The sequence below is a fragment of the Rattus norvegicus genome, chromosome 7, assembly GCF_036323735.1.
Source record: "Rattus norvegicus strain BN/NHsdMcwi chromosome 7, GRCr8, whole genome shotgun sequence".
Lineage (NCBI taxonomy): Eukaryota > Metazoa > Chordata > Mammalia > Rodentia > Muridae > Rattus > Rattus norvegicus.
Genome location: NC_086025.1, coordinates 126586799 through 126602935, shown reverse-complemented (window position 1 = coordinate 126602935; position 16137 = coordinate 126586799). Strand labels below are relative to the sequence as shown.

The 16137-nt window shown below is 43.7% G+C and overlaps 1 protein-coding gene across 3 annotated transcripts in view; it reads left to right on the top strand.

Annotated features, from left to right (window-relative positions):
- Positions 1-16137, top strand: part of Prickle1 (prickle planar cell polarity protein 1) — a 95995-nt gene that overhangs the window by 11646 nt on the left and 68212 nt on the right. The window contains exon 2 of one of the 3 annotated variants that reach the window (XM_063263655.1): positions 346-473. The exons of the other annotated variants lie outside the window; for them this stretch is intronic. The gene's annotated coding sequence lies outside the window, so the exon portion shown is untranslated. The remainder of the gene's footprint in view (positions 1-345; positions 474-16137) is intronic. 3 annotated transcript variants of the gene reach the window in all.

Sequence of the window (16137 nt, the reverse complement as noted above, 5' to 3'; positions counted from 1 at the left end):
CTTAGGGACCATTTTGTAGATAATGCTGAGACAAAAGTAGCCAAGATTTTTTTTTCAACTGAGTCTTTCTTATTCGGTACTTAGGGGGGGCGGTCTTTCTTTTTGTTGGTGGTTTAGTTTCTTTGTGTAGCCCTAACTGTCCTGGAACTCAACTCTATAGACCTGGCTGTCCTTGACCTCAGAGATTTCCCTGCCTCTGCTTCCCAAATGCTGGGACTAAAGATGTGTGCTACCACCGCCTGGCTAGCATGTTTGAGAGAAAATTCCCTCTCGTTTGAATAAAGCTAGAGAAAGGTGAAAGTCGAGGACAGGCCTGACCACCCCTCCTTCCTTCCTTTCCTCCAGTCCACAGTGATAGATGAACCAGGAGTGCCCAACAGAGAGGGGTTTGGTCGGAATAGATGGAAATCTACAGCAGGAAGCTCCATAGCCTTCCTTTTCATCATGAGCCACAATGTCTACTTAAAAGACAGGTAGGAGAAGCATCTTCAGACAGGCTTCAGGGCCTCCTGATGATGACAGACTGTCATTTACTCTTGAAGTAAATGCCAGGGCCGCCCATCTAATCCTCTAAGTGATTTCAACCAGCTTGCTAGGAACCCTGTTTGCTTGAGTTATTACATTAATGTCTCAAGTCCCAGGGACTAATTGGCAGGGGATCAACTTTCTAAGAAGCCTAGCCAACCAATTTGTCCAGAAATGATCATGTTTTAATTTGATGCCTCTTTTTTTTTTTTTTAAACTGTAGTACAGCAAATGCCTCCCAAGTGCGAAATGCCTTTTGATATACTTCATGGGTCTTTACTCTGGCTTTGTGGAGCGTCACTACCCAAGGTTAATCCAGTGTACTGATGAGGAATCCTCTCGTTAGTTTGAGACTCCAGTTGCTAGGCAGCTGTGGCTTGGCAGCTCCTGAATAAAGCATGTCTACAGGTGAGGGTTTCAAAAGAAAGAAAAGCAGGAAAGAACATAAGTGTTGGTTTATCCAACGTGGTTGATGTCCATGGTCTCCCACACAGCACTGTTCTTACATATATATGTATATATGTATGTATTCCGAGTAGCAAATAACTGTTGAGTCTTACTAACTTGCTGGAGTTGAGTGAGCCACTTAATAAATCTCTAGCCTTTTTACTCTACTGTGCCTTGATCTCGTCAGTCAGAATGTGAAGGTCATGGTGACATTTTTAGTTCAGACTTTAATTCTAAAATATAAGAGTTGGAGGCACTCTCCTCCGGGGGCTGGATGATAACTAGCAGATTCACTGTGGCATCTAGTAATCTCATCACTACTTGAATGGATGGCTAGAATTATTTAACAATCCACTCGAAAACACTCCTGTTAGCCAGGTTCAACTTACACTTTCATTCATGCTTCCCCGTGGCCAATTCAAAACACAGAAATTGCTACATTTGAACAGCTCCGGGAATCTATACTTCCCAGGCCCGACAGTTGGTTTAAATAGGTTATTTACAGTACAGCACGATAGCTAAAGTAAAAGTAAAATAATAAAATAAAGCCAGGAGGTGGTGGTGCACACATTGAATCCCAGCACTTGGAAGGCAGAGGAAGGTGGATCTCTTATGTGTTCGAGGCCAGCCTGGTCTGCAGAGTGAGTTCCGAGACAGCCAGGGCTAAACCGAGAAACCCTGCCTTGAAAAACCTAGACTAAAACCAACAGAAAAAACAGGGTTATTAAGTAGAAAGCTACCAGTGTGACATAGGCACAACAATGGCTGCCTTGTCTCTGGTAAGAGGTGATAGCCGTAAGCAGCATGTTCATCATGGGAAACACGGAGGGTTTAAAGCATGGCCCTCTGAGTGCCAGGCTCACTTAGATTTGTAAAGTCACATAGTAATAACAACTGTGTTTAAAATGTCCTTGCCATGACAGGGTTTGCTAGAAGACAGGCCCACTTGAGTTGATTTCCTAATATTTTAAAGAACTGGGTTCACATTCTCGTGCCTTTCTATAAATCAGGCAGCTGTATGGCACACAGGAAAGTCCCTTCTGTGTCGTGTGAGGCCCTGCTGGTACAGGTTGCACATGTACCCAGACCCAGCTGAGAGCACCTTCTAGTGCACTGTAATTAGTTGAGCCATTTACTTCCCAGCAGATCCTTGGACCTCAAACGTCCGTCACCTTCTAATGAGGCCAGACTCAATCAGGAGCCCACACTGGGAAGCGTGAGGCCACCGGTAGCATATTCTACGTATCAATCAGCATAGCAACACACACACACACACACACACACCTCCCAACAGCCTAGCCGCACCTCCCAGCGGGCTCCCGAGTGACTCCGAAGTGCTGTGAAAGAGGAAGAGCTCCATAATGTGACATTAATAATCACCAGTTTGAATCTGGGTCACCTCAGCCCGTGACTCAAAGATCAAACGCCACCCAATGGTAATGGGAGTGTGAGAAAGTGCAGCAGAGACACACGGTGCTTCTTAATGACACCTTTGTGCCTCTTCAGCTCTGTTAAGGGCAGAACGGAAATCAGCCGCCCGAGCCCTTGGTCTGGAGGCTAGCCCTTCAGCGTATAGCTGGCACACTTTGATGGAGACTCCTGGGGGATTTCACAGCAGCCTCTGTTGATCTAGCTCCTTAGGTGAAGAGCCAGGCCCTTTATTCTTTTCCTGACCAGGCGATCCCTTCAGAGCACCGGCACCCATTCTGCATATTCTCTTGTCTTTTTCCTGAGAAAGGAGAAAAAAGGCACTATACTCGCATATGCATATCAGCCTTCAACAGTCAGCTTTGTCGTGCTCATTTCAATTTGGGGACACGGTTTCCTTGCAAGATGATTATTGGGTGACTGTGTTGGGCCAGACATGGGGTAAGGCTCTAAGAACACAAACTCTAGGCCAGAAGAGTCCAATTGTGATAGAATTGACTGTTAGTAGAGGGGAAAAAAGGCACTAGAAATGAAAAACGCATGCGTATATGTAGTTATATAAATGTATATGTTTACACGTTTACAGCGTATATAGTATAATATATATCAGACTGGCACAAAGGTGAAGACACACGGGCTGTTTGTCCCGTGTGGGTTGTGATAGAAAGCATCAGGTTCTGGGCCTGAAGGATGAAGAATTGGCCAAGCCATTGGGATTGAAGTCCGAGTCGTTCTAGACACAAGGCCGAGTGTACAGAAAACAGGAGAGAAGTGTGAAGACACTGAGTTGCAAGTGTCCATGACCAAGCATTGGCTTTGCTGCTCATTAGGGGTTCGTTTCCCCCTTGACAAACGCTCCGTTCTGATCAGCAGTAAGGTTGTGTTGGACAACCTTCCCTCTGAACATGGCTTCCTCACAAGTGGTGACTCCTCTTCCAGGCTGGGAGCAGCTGACCCTATCTGCCTCCAGGTATGCACGCCCTTGTCCTTTCCTTATTGCATCCAGACCCTTCAGGCTCACTGACAGACTCCAGTGTCCATTTGGACAGCACCAAGGGATGCAGGCTGTACTTCTGGGATGCTTGTGTTGGCTTCTAGTGGAGATCCTGTGGGCAGAATAGCATGGAGTAACCTCGGAGTGTGACTTACTATGATGCTTCCTCTGTTTTGTTTCACAAAACCTTTTTTAATGATAAAATAAAAAGCTTACGGAGTAGCAATAGTAAACAGTAGCCTCATAGGAGATTACTAGACTCACTGCTCTCTGCTTCGCTTCCTCCTTTTCCTCATTTTTGAGGCAGTGTCTCACTGTGTAGCCCTGTCTAGCCTGGAACTCACTAAATAGATCAGGTCAACTTTGGACTCCCAGAAATCCACCTGCCTCTGCCTCCTGAGTAGCGGGATTAAAGGGTTCTCTGCCATGCCCAGGTCTTCTTCATTTGTTGATATTTCTTGAACTCCTTTTTTTTTTTTTAAATTGTAATTTAGATAAACAAAACTAAAAAAAAAAAAAACACTGTAATTCAGCTTTTAGAATAACAACATAAGCTACTATACTTTCATTTGAAAGTCAGTCCGATTCATCTGTCCTGTTTGGAGAGGTAAACCCTCTTCTTAAAGCTATGGTCCTCTAAGGTGGAAAGATTATAATTTTTGACTCAACATTTTAGGATCTCTTGTCTTCTAGTGGCTACTGATGGTGTTTCCAGGCAGCCTGGCATGTGATAAATATTTTATAGCATATGTGGTTGAACATGCCAATTTCAAAAGGGCTTTACAAACTTTAATTAAATTTCTCGACATCCAGATGCTCTGGGTTTATTGATGGGAAATCCTCAGACGGCGGGGCTCAGACTCCTTGCTTGAATTCATCGAGTAAAGATATTTTCAAACATTGGCAGCGCTGTAGGGGGAGCCTACACCTGATGCTAACACGCCTGGAGCCCAGTGTGGAGCGTTAGGTTGCCACGTTGGGAGGCAGGAAGGTTGTTCTGCCTCGGGCTACCTGTGAACCCAAAAGAAGCCCTCTCGTGTGATGGTAGTCAAATTTGCCTTTCGGATAACAACACGTTTTTAGTACAAACGTGCCCTAATGGTCGAGTGTTCCCTAAAACTCGCTCACTGTTTATGTCACGTTTACTTACACATCCTGTGTTTCATGTGGCAACCCCAAGATGGTGGCTGCAGTCACTCTCCCAGCTCCCTTGTCTCCTAGACAGTGGAGGTTCCTGGCTCCTTAAACCTATTTGAAGGCCACAGACAGCAGCTGTCTGGACAAATACTGCACCGCCATGCTGGTTCCTGAGGCTCTTCCCGGCAATGCTCCTGTAACTGCACATAACTGCACGTGATAGTTTTAGGCTTACTGCTTTCCCTTCCTTCCTTTCTTCTTTGATCAAACCCATCAGTCCCCATCAGTCTTTGTCAGCAAGGCTTGCCGTCACCCTCATGTGGAAACTGACTCCCTGGAGGAGGGAGAGCTGGCGCTATAACCGCGGTTGGGAGTTGTGTGCCCCAAGCAAATAAAGAGAGACATGAATAGGAGCTCTGGGAAGGAATGGTCCTACGGTGGCTGTGACTGGAGCCAGAGGTGGGATTGGCAGCCAGGGCGTCACCCTCTTCCTTTGCTCTAGAAGGCCCTGGCTTGCTCTCGAAGTTCAGTGAAGCATGCCTGTTTCCTCCGCCTCACCTAAAAGCAGATTTGGGAAGTTGTTCTCATTTTTTTTCCTAGCCAGCTACTCCACGGAGTATTTTTATTTATTCAGCCATTCCGCTCCTCAGTGCTAGTGAGTACGGAGTGATTATCAGTCAGATGTTTGTTTTAGGGGAAATAACTCCTCAGCACCAAAGGGACTCCCTGATTAGCTGATGATAAAAAATATTTTTGAAAATAAAGAAGAAACTGAAGTCCTTCTCCCAGGATGAAGTCGACCTAAGTGCTTTAGGTTTAGGACAGATTCTGTGTTTGTAAAATGTGAGTCTTGTTTAATCCTTGATGGATACGTTGATAGGGTGCAATTTAATTTTTTAGGTTTTTTGAAGTGCTATGAGCATGTTACTGTAAAACATGCAAAGGAAATACTTAAGATTTATTTCTATCTGCTTTCAGTGTATTATGTATTAGCAGTGCTGGGAATCAAACCCAGGGCCTTGTGCTTGCTATGCAAGGTCTCTCACCCAGAGGCCATATGCCCCAGCAATAGAGCTTCAGCAGTTGTGGACAGCAGTGTCGTAAGTAGAGATCTTCGAGGGAGAGCTTTTGGTTTGATGTTTTCGAGACAGGGTCTTCCTGTGTAGCCCTGGCTGGCCTGGAGCTTACTAGGTAGAGCAATCTGGCTTCAAACTTGCAGAAATCCTCCTGCCTCTGCCTTCTGAAAGATTCTTAAAGGCGTGCACCACCATGTCCTGTGAGGTCATTTTTTTGTTTTCAGTTTGTAAATGTTTATGCGCCTTCCTAACTTAGTTTTTATGTGACATCTGCTCAGGTCGTTCAAAGTTAAAACATATATCTCGTTCTTGATTTATCTACCACAAAGTTGGCGAAATAGTCCTTCATGTCATATGACCAGGTCATGGGTAGGCGGAACAGGAAAAGAAAGGTGAAATCCTTCCTTCAGGGCTTGGCTGTGTGGTGGGACAGTGCTTACCTCCCAGCCCCTCTTGGGAGAGGAATAATGGGCCTCCCTTTGCCTGTGAGTGTTCTGTTGTCCAAGGAGGACTGAGATCCACCAAGCTGAATGTTTCCTAAGGGCTCACGATGCCTGAGGTCCTGGTGGGATTCACAATGTGATTCTATGAAAAGCAAACACAAGCAGGCTCTCATCCTGTGATGTGAATCTTGAAGCCCTTGATCCCAAAGCTTTTAACCAGTGACCTCACGTGCTGCTTCCCAGGAGTCAGTGCCAGGACTGGCTGCAGACCCCTGCCAGTGTCTGGCCAGTGTTTGGTTTCCTACGATCAAGCGTAGACTCTGACAACTGTTTAACAAGTGTGCAATGCTTCCTTTCTGGTTTCAAGGAGTTTATTTTTAATCAACTATATAATATAAGCTATGTGGGCATTTTTCTTTTTCCTCCTTCTGTTGTCTTTTAGCTTTTATGTATTCTCTCAGAGGAGAAAATAACCTGTAATTTTATTCCTCAAATACCTTCTTCAGAAAATAGCTTTTATCATGCTTGGAATGCTACTTAGTGGGAGAGTGCTTCCTGGTTTTGCTTTTGTTTTAGTTTGAGAATCATCCCAATCCTTAATACAATGTGGAGGAGGTCAAAATACATGAACTTTCTTCTCGCCCTGATATTATATCAGAATGCTGCAGAAGGGACCATATGTCGCTCTGTCAATGGCTAAATGAAAGACTTTGGGGGGGCAATTTGGGAGAGGAGAATCTGTGTGATAAAGCCTAGGATTCTAAAAGGCCTCATATTTGCTAAGTCAATGTCAAGGTCAAAGGTAAATTCATCCAAACTATATCAATTCAAATTTAACTGCAGATGAGGGCTAGGGAAATGGCTCAGAGGTTAAGAGCACTGACTGCTCTTCCAGAGGTCCTGAGTTCAATTCCCAGCAACCACCTGGTGGCTCACAACCATCTGTAGTGGGATCTGATGCCCTCTTCTGGTACATCTGAGGACAGCGACAATGAACTCACATACATAAAATAAATAAATAAATATTTTTTAAAAATTAAACTTCATTATTGATGTTGACATATAAGCACTGGTGAAAATAATATCCTAGATAAAAAATAATAATAATACTTTGAACACTGAATGAGCATAAAAGAACTTTTCTCGAGGATTTCCATAATTATGAATGAACCAGATGGTTTAGAGAGATAGGAGAGCCGCACAGGGTCAGCAAATCACAGTCCACAAGCGGTGGAAGTCAGAGGTGCGTCCTGTCTGCTGAGCGCCATATGGGATTTGTTGAAAACCGAGGCCAGAGCTCCTTAATTCCCTAGGACTCCTGTGAATTTTATCAGGAAGTCACTTCATGACCCGTTTGGAAGACAGTCATTTGAGCACGGACTCCGACTGCCGTTTAACAATGCGTAGTGAAACATAGGTCATGTGCGATTCCAAATGGGGAGTGGACTATGGGAACCGGCAGGGTTAGTCAGGTGGGCGGACACTGCCACCCAGGTGTCTCCACACCGGGCCAGTGCTCAGGAGCTCAGTGAGGCTGAGACCAACTTTACTGCACTTCCCATTTGCACGGTGCTACCAAACGCCACGCTGGGAGACTGATTCACTGAAGGAATGCCTTGGACACACAATGCCCGCGAGGCCCTCCACAGATCTCTGGTTTGAGAATCTGCCCTTTAGCTTCCAGGCATACGGGGCCAGCAGCCTTCGCAAATATCACATCACTCAGCTTCAACACGAAGAGCTTGTGTCCCCGTGATTGATCCATCTATTCCAGGGGACTATGTCACCACAAAGGAGTTAATTTGTCTTGTTTGAAGGGTCAGGTTTAATTGCACAGGTCAGTTTAAAGAGAGAGGAAAAAAAAGGTAAATGACTGCTTTTGATTTTTAGTCTGTGCCTTGCTTTTTCTGCAAGATCACAGATCAGAGCAATCAATTTCTTTAATCAGCATAGCTGGGCCATGAGTGTGCTATGTACTGTGATCTAAAACCTGAGATAATGAATCCAGTGACAGACTTAAAGCGACTGCTTTGCAGAACTCCTCCCTCAGCCAACAGGAGGAAAAGAAGCACTAGAGGGCACTGTTGAGCTAGAAATGACCATGCACACCCAGCAGAGCCCGCTTTATACCAAGGAACTTGGCCTTATTTAAAACTGCAAATCTAGGAGCAATATGAGGTTTGGAATTTTTTTTTTAATTAAGAATGATCCTTATTAACTCTATATTCGGTCTCTTGCTTATCTCACTTTGCATCTGAATTGTTTTAATGTTTCACTTAATGTTACTTTTGAAAAAGCTAGCAGATAGCTCTTTTAGACTTTAGAAACTAAGACAAAATGGTGGTATGTTCATAAAGTAGAAAAAGTTTGCAATTCCTAAGAAGCAAAAATATACAGGATATATTCAAGTGGAAGGAGAAGGTCCCAAAAGTGGTTATTCTTTGGGGGAAAGTGGTACATGGGTATCTACTACTGTGTTTATGTGTTTGTCTATGGCAGTGTCAGGGCAAACAGGATTAAGGATTTATTTATTTTTCTTTCTTATTTTATTTATTGTTAATATACTCGGGGGGGATGCTGGGCATATAATCACACGCTTGGGAGTTTGAAATGAGGAGTTCAATGTCATCCTTAATTCTATAGCAAGTTTAAGCTAGCCTGGGCTACACAAAACAAAAAAATATGTCTGGGGAGATGGTTCATTTGGTAAAATGCAAGCACAAGGACCTGATTTGGTCCCCAAAACCCATGCTTTAAAAAAAATGAGTTGGTGACAAAAACCTGTAGTCCCAGTGGATACAGTCAGAATCTCTGGGACTTGTGAACTTCCCAGCCTCATCTACCTGGAGAGCTCTTGGCCAGTGAATGACACTGTCAGAAAGCAAGAGACATGGTCCCTGAGGAAAATCGCTCAGGCCCATGCAGTGTGTGTATGTGCATGTGTGTACACACATACTCGAACGTACATATACACATGCATATGCACACACACGCACATGCACAGATGCATACACACATGTACACACACCCATACACATACATATACTCTTTTTTTTTTTTTTCTATTTTTCGGAGCTGGGGACCGAACCCAGGGCCTTGCGCTTGCTAGGCAAGCGCTCTACCACTGAGCTAAATCCCCAACCCCTTACATATACTCTTATAGACTTGCACACACATGCATACACACATGCATAAACACATACACATACACACACTCACACACAGATTCATACATACATGCACATACACATGCATATACACAGACACACATGCACACACTTTCTCACACACTAGCATCATATACACACACGTGTACACATACATTATATACACACGCTCAACACACACTTGCACACACACACATTTGTGCACATACACACTCATACACCAGGACTCACATAAATCACACACACACACACACACACACACACACACACACACACATACACACACACCTGAAGTGGAGTGGTTGCTTCCCATGGTCTTTCCTTACTGCCCCATCCCCAAAACTACCTACTCTAGAGAAGCACTCAGAGCAGACAGTCCCTGGAGTCATGTGACCCCTGCCCCAGACCTTGCCTTCCCAACAGTCACACCTTTGCATTGCTCCAAGGTGGGATTAACTAGTTTAAGGAAGGGCTGTGCTTCCAGAGCCACAAACCTGTGTCCAGGCTCAGGGCTCTCTCTACAAGAGAGCTGATCCACAAAAGGCACACTGGGGGATCCCCAATTGACATGTAATGGTATTAGTGAATAAAGATTAGTTAGTTAGTTAGTTAGTTAGTTAGTTAGTTAGTTAGTTTTTTAGACAGGGTTTCTCAATGTAGCTGTGATTGTCCTGGAACTCACTCTGTAGAACAGACTAGCCTCGAACTCAGATCTTCCTGCCTTTGCCTCCTAAGTGCTGGGATTTAAGGTGTGCATCACCATGGCCCAGTAGTGATTAATGATTTTTGTTTGGGTTTGTTTTTTTTTTTTTAAGATTTATTTATTTATATATAAGTATACTCTAACTGTCTTCAGACACTCCAGAAGAGGGCATCACATCCCATTACAGGTGGTTGTGAGCCACCATGTGGCTGCTAGGGATTTGAACTCAGGACCTCTGAAAGAGCAGTCAGTGCTCCTAACCGCTGAGCCATCTCTCCAGCCCGAAAATGGTTTTAAATGTAGGTATCTGTTAACTCTTTTATAGTCTTTGTGTACTTCCAATCATCTAGAGCTAATATTCTTGCCCAATTATTAATATAAGTGAACATGCAAGTTAAATATAAGTAATCTTCTGTGTGATAATTGAATTATTGCTGTCTATTATAGCGCAGTTGAGCCCTACGCATCCTTGCACAATAGTAAACGTATCCTTTTCATTTTGTTTATGTCCCACTAGAAACTTTGGAAAACAAATAATTGAGACACCCTCCCCTTGTCCTTCAAAAATATCCCCAAACCTAAGTCCTTCTCCAAGCCCCCCAAAGACACATGCATATAATGGTAAGTAAGATCTACTTGAGGCTTGGGAGCTAGAAGCATTTGTAGATTTTAAAATAGGACCTCTAAGAGAGATTTAATCATGGAAAAGGTATGACTTATGGGTCAATTTTTCTTAATATTATTTCACTTTAGACATTGCTAGACCACATTTAGTGGGGCGCATCTTTCTCTTGGCTTTCAGGAGGCAGAGGTAGGTGGATCTCTGTGAATGTGAGGCCAGCCTGGTCTATCTATGGAATCCCTGGCGAGCGGGGGTTACATAGAGAGACCCTGTCTATCAAAAAATGGCTCAGTGGTTAAGAGCACTGACTGCTCTTCCAGAGGTCCTGAGTTCAATTCCCAGCAACCACACGGTGGCTCACAACATCTGAAATGGGGGTCTGATGCCCTCTTCTGGTGTGTCTGAAGACAGCAACAGTGTACTCACATGCACGAAATAAATAAATCTTTTAAAAAAAAAAAAGGAGGAGGAGGAGGAGAAGGAGATTGCTACTTGTTTGAGGTGACCAACTTCAAACATTTGTGTCACCCCAAATAATAATCACTATTACCACCCCTTAAATCCTAAAAATGCCGTGGCTCACATAACATTTACGTTCTTCCCAGTCCGTTTTAATATCAAGCAGTTGTCCAGCTTTCTCTGTGTCCATTTATCTTGCAAACAAATGTGAAAGCAAATTGGACTTAAAAACAAAATCCAAGCCACCTGCAGCCCTTACAGAGCCGGAGAAGAACCTCCCCGTGCTCTTCCTGCCTGAGGCAAGTTTCTGTTGTGGCTGCAGTTAGCTGCAGTTTCGAGAGTCACGGAATTGTCCTGGTTGTAGTTTAAATATTTGTATTGAGTCTGCTAAGACTTTAGTACAAGCCTTCTCTGTCGGCCATCCAGCGTTCTGGATTTCTCTCAAGTGATGTTGCCAAGTTTCTTCCACCTTTATACAATTTTCTCTCTTCTTACTGTAATTAAGATATTAAGGCCAGTCTTCATAACATCTTCCCTATATTAGAAAGTTATAGTTACTTCTGCTACAGTTAAGAGCACTGACTGCTCTTCCAGAGGTCCTGAGTTCAATTCCCAGCAACCACATGGTGGCTCACAATCATCTGTAATGGGATCTGATGCCCTATTCTGGTGTGTCTGAAGAGAGTGGCAGTGTATTCACATATGCGAAATAAGTAAATCTGGTGTCCACTGAGGTCAAAAGAGGGCATTGGATCCACTGGTACTGGAGTTACAGATGGTTGTGAGCCACCATGTGGTTGCTGGGAACCAAACACAGGTCCTCTGGAAGAGCAGCCAGTGCTCTTAACCACTGAACCAACTCTCCAGCCCCTGACTCTTGGTTTGTTTATGTTGTGGTTTCTTTGTTTTATTTTTCAGTGGATAGCCCTGGCTGACCCAGAAGTCTATGTAGACCAAGCTGGCCTTGTTACCCACAGAGAAACACCTGCCTCTTCCTTCTGGAGCTTGGCATTAAAAATGAATACCACCAAGCTACACTCCATAATTCTAGTGTGTAAGTTCTTTTCCAGAATTGCTTTCTTTCAGAATTCATCATTCTTAATGCTCTATCAGTCAATTTCAAGTACATTCCAATCTTTTAAAAACTTTCTGTAATACACACACACACACACACACACTCTTCTTTTTTTTTTTTTTCTTTTTTCTTTTTTTTTTTTTTTTTTTTTTGGAGCTGGGGACTGAACCCAGGGCCTTGTGCTTGCTAGGCAAGCGCTCTACCATTGAGCTAAATCCCCAACCCCTACACACACTCTTCTTAAACATTGACATTTTATTGGCCTCAAATTGAATTCTTTGTCTCTTCACATGGTCCCTAGTAATTTTCCCTCCCCATCTTAATCTTTCCCTCTTTAATATTACCATATTAATATATGCATGTGCCTTAATTTTTTCTTAACCTTTTGATTTGCAAATGAGTTCTATTTTCCCAGTATATCTTTAAAGACTACCTTGACCATGAATCACTGTGGTTTGATTTTTTTTTTTTTTTTAAAGAGAGGTTATCATTCAGTAGTCCCAAGTTGTCCTAAAACTTGAGATTCCCCTGCCTCAGGTTCTGAAGTGTGGGATTACGGGTAGGTGGTTTGCAATTAACAACGCCTTATGACTGAGTAATATCACGGCTTTTGATCGACATGGCCTTTCGTCAGTTCCATACACAAGCGCATCACAGACATGGTACTCAAGAACTGAGTCATTAGTACCCAAAGCGTTCTGAATGGGAAGCCATACAAACCTCATTTACACTGATAGATTTCACACGAGAATTTGCGGCATGTATTTTTACCCTACAATTAAACACGTGTTACCTTCTCAACCTGGGGTTTAGAAGTTTAAAACAAAATGCATCATTAATTCTTAGGCAGAGTAGGGGCTGGGGATTTAGCTCAGTGGTAGAGCGCTTACCTAGGAAGCGCAAGGCCCTGGGTTCGGTCCCCAGCTCCGACAAAAAAGAACCAGAAAAAAAAAATTCTTAGGCAGAGTAGAGTAAACCTCCTATGGACTGGCCATTCTATGCCTGCTACAGAAGTGAGTTAAGTAAAATAGGAGGGAAAGCAATGAGGAGAAAACCTTTGGTGGGGTAACGGGAATGTTCGTTGGGACAAAGGTCAGAGTAGTGACGGGTGGGAAGGTCGGTTCTTAAGGGAAGTGCCCAGCCACTGTATTGTGGGTACTTTTAATGGATCTGTTCCTAACAATACTTACGACATGAGGGAAAGGGGAAATGGCTTCTGCCGGGTGTGTAGTGCCACCAGTCTCGAGGCAGGTGACAGTCGGTTATTAACGAGCTTCGGAAGGATGTTTGATAGTCTAACTCTAGGCTCTTCCCTAACATCATCTTTCTAATAGCTTCAAAGACATTCTGGGGCTTATCTCATTTTGATCTTGTCATGGAGGTGACAAATGCCTCCAGGAAGTAGGACAGATAGAACCAGTCTTCAGAGATTTATGATTTCAGGCATCACAAACCCTGGACTGCTTCTTTGTTCTCTGTCAGGACCGGAGTTCTACGACTATTTTTATCTTACTAGTCAATGCTAGCGGGGCGTTAACTATTGTCAGGGCCTCTTGCATGGAGATAGGGCTGACCTGCACAATGGGGGCATTTTTCTTGACTCAGATAGGAATCTACGCTTGTATGGGCTTCCTTACGTGGTACCCATGTGTGAGATGACCTTCAGACTTAGAGATACTGGCTTCAGCCATGATAAGGTGTGAGACTACCTACAGCCTAGCCCGAGTAACATTCAGAAGTTCTGAATGCTGGCCTTTAATAGGACTTGACCCCGCCCCCTGCTTTGCTCTTTTCTGTTCGGGCCTCCTTTGCCCTTTGTTTCCACTCAAACAAACAACCTCGAACAATAGAAAGAGTATAAATTTGAATGCACAGTTCCGTTCGTACCCAAAAGTCGAAAGACAGTCTGTTTAACTGGATTTGGAATTTTAATTCTCCGCTTTGATTTTGAAGAGCTGCTCTCCAGTTCCTTCTTTTCTGTTATTTTAATAATTGTTGGGGGGCAGGGGGTCTGGAGAGATAGCTGCTCTTCCAGAGGACAATTTCCAGCATCCACACGGCAGCTCACAACCGTGAGTAACTCCAGCTCCAAAGGATCTCACACCTTCATGTAGAGACATAAAAGGGCAGGCAAACACAAGAAACAAAAAATAAAAAACTAAAAATGGAATTGTTGGTTAGACACTATTTTGTGAGATGATGTTGCTTATGATTGTGTATGGCACAAAGAGAGAGAAGCCCTTCAGCCTGGGCAACAAGCTTCTCCCATCCGTCTAACGTGATGGGCCCTGCTGTGGAACCTGTCGTGTTGGGTAGAATCCATTACCAGAGCCAACAAGTCAGTCAGTTACCCGTGTTTAACGATGAGGCCAAGATGGCTCCCTTGGCTTGGAGAAGCTTGAGTGGCTTTTATTTGGTCCGTGTTAATTACAAAAGTGCAGTTAAATCTTCACAATGAAGACACTCTTCAGATCTCATGGCCTCTCACAGTTCAAACGGACATGGACATGTCGCTACTTCCAAAAACCCACCAGGAAACAGTTTGAAAGGAAGTGGGAGAGGGAAGAGTGATTTCCTTGTGGCTAGCACACCACAGGGCCCAAGTTCTTTGTCCTTTGGTTTTTTTAAGCTTGTTTGGTTTTTTTTGGGGGGGTGGCTTGGGGGGATTGGAGTTTTTGTTTTTGTTTTGTTTTTTGCCCCAGCCCTTTTGCAAATTCTTTAGTACTCCCAAATTCTTATTTTTCTACAGAAATTTCAACTCGAAACTGCAAGCTCAAAGCTCAAACTTCTTGATGAAAATAGTCAATAGCCAATCATGCAACGGCGACATTGGGTTGTCCTTTTTAAAAAAAAAAAAAATGTCCGTTGCTAGCTGTCTGATTGACTATAAACCAACTAATTCAATATATCCACCATCCCAACAATGTCTTTGCCTTCTCAATCAAGCAACCCTGGACTGACGTTTTTACTGTTATCTGCCATATATTTCAGCTCTTTGGAGGAGCATGAAGCTATTTAAAAGAAAATAAGATCATAAAAGCCCGAGAAAGAGCACTTTATTACTTTCTGTGAGCAGACTTTTACAACAGTATGGCTTTGTAGTTTAGTTACCCGAAGGCAACAAGCAGGCCGGTTCTGGTGAGGCTGTGGTCTCTCCAGCACCCACTTAGGGCTGGCATCTGCTGGCCCAGGGTAAAGCCAGCCAGGGACCCAGGCAAGCAGAGTCCTGTCGGAGACCTTAACTGCTCTTTCCACTCCAACCTCGGAATTTTCCTAAGGCGGTTTCACAGCTGGAATTTTAAAGAAGGTTTGTCCTCCAATAAACTGGCAGTAAATCTTAGGAAACATTGTGCCTTTTTCATTGTTGTTGTTGTTTTAATTAACCTGGCATTTTTTTTTTTGTACCGAGCCATTAACAAATTATTGGACGTTTTCTCCCTTAATGGCAGTATTGGACAAAAATAATAATAGCAGTAATTACAAAGCCCTTTTGGCATATTACAAGTTATGGTGATGTAAATACGTCGCAGAATATCTTGTAGGTTTTATTTTTTTCCCATGAAAGTATGCATAATTCATCTAAGGTACAGCTCGGCTATGGACAGATAGCACTGTTTTGTTATGAAGCTGGGCAGGTGTGCTCTCAAACACCGCTCACACACATTTGTTCCAGGCAGTGTGCACACGGCGCTCCTCTCCCCGGCTTCAGGGACACCATCGGGCTCAGAAACCTCCTTTGGAAGCTGTCACCCTCCAAAAGGCCATTTGCTGAGCACATAGGGTTTCCCTTGAAAAGCTGGTTTTAATGGTTCCAGCCTGCTATTGGAACCGTCTAATCAAATCCTGAATGTGACAGTTTTAAAGCTGGGTTTTGGGGTTTTGTTTGTTTGTTTGTTTGTTTTTCTTGATTGAAAGGAAAAACTGTGGTGTTTTTGGAGCAGGCGGCTTAGTGTGTGTTTGAGAAACTTCCCCATACAGAGAGAGAAGTTTGGCGTGGTTTCCATAAAGCAACCATGAAACCTAAAATTTGGATTTCCATAACTCCCACAGAACCCTTGGTG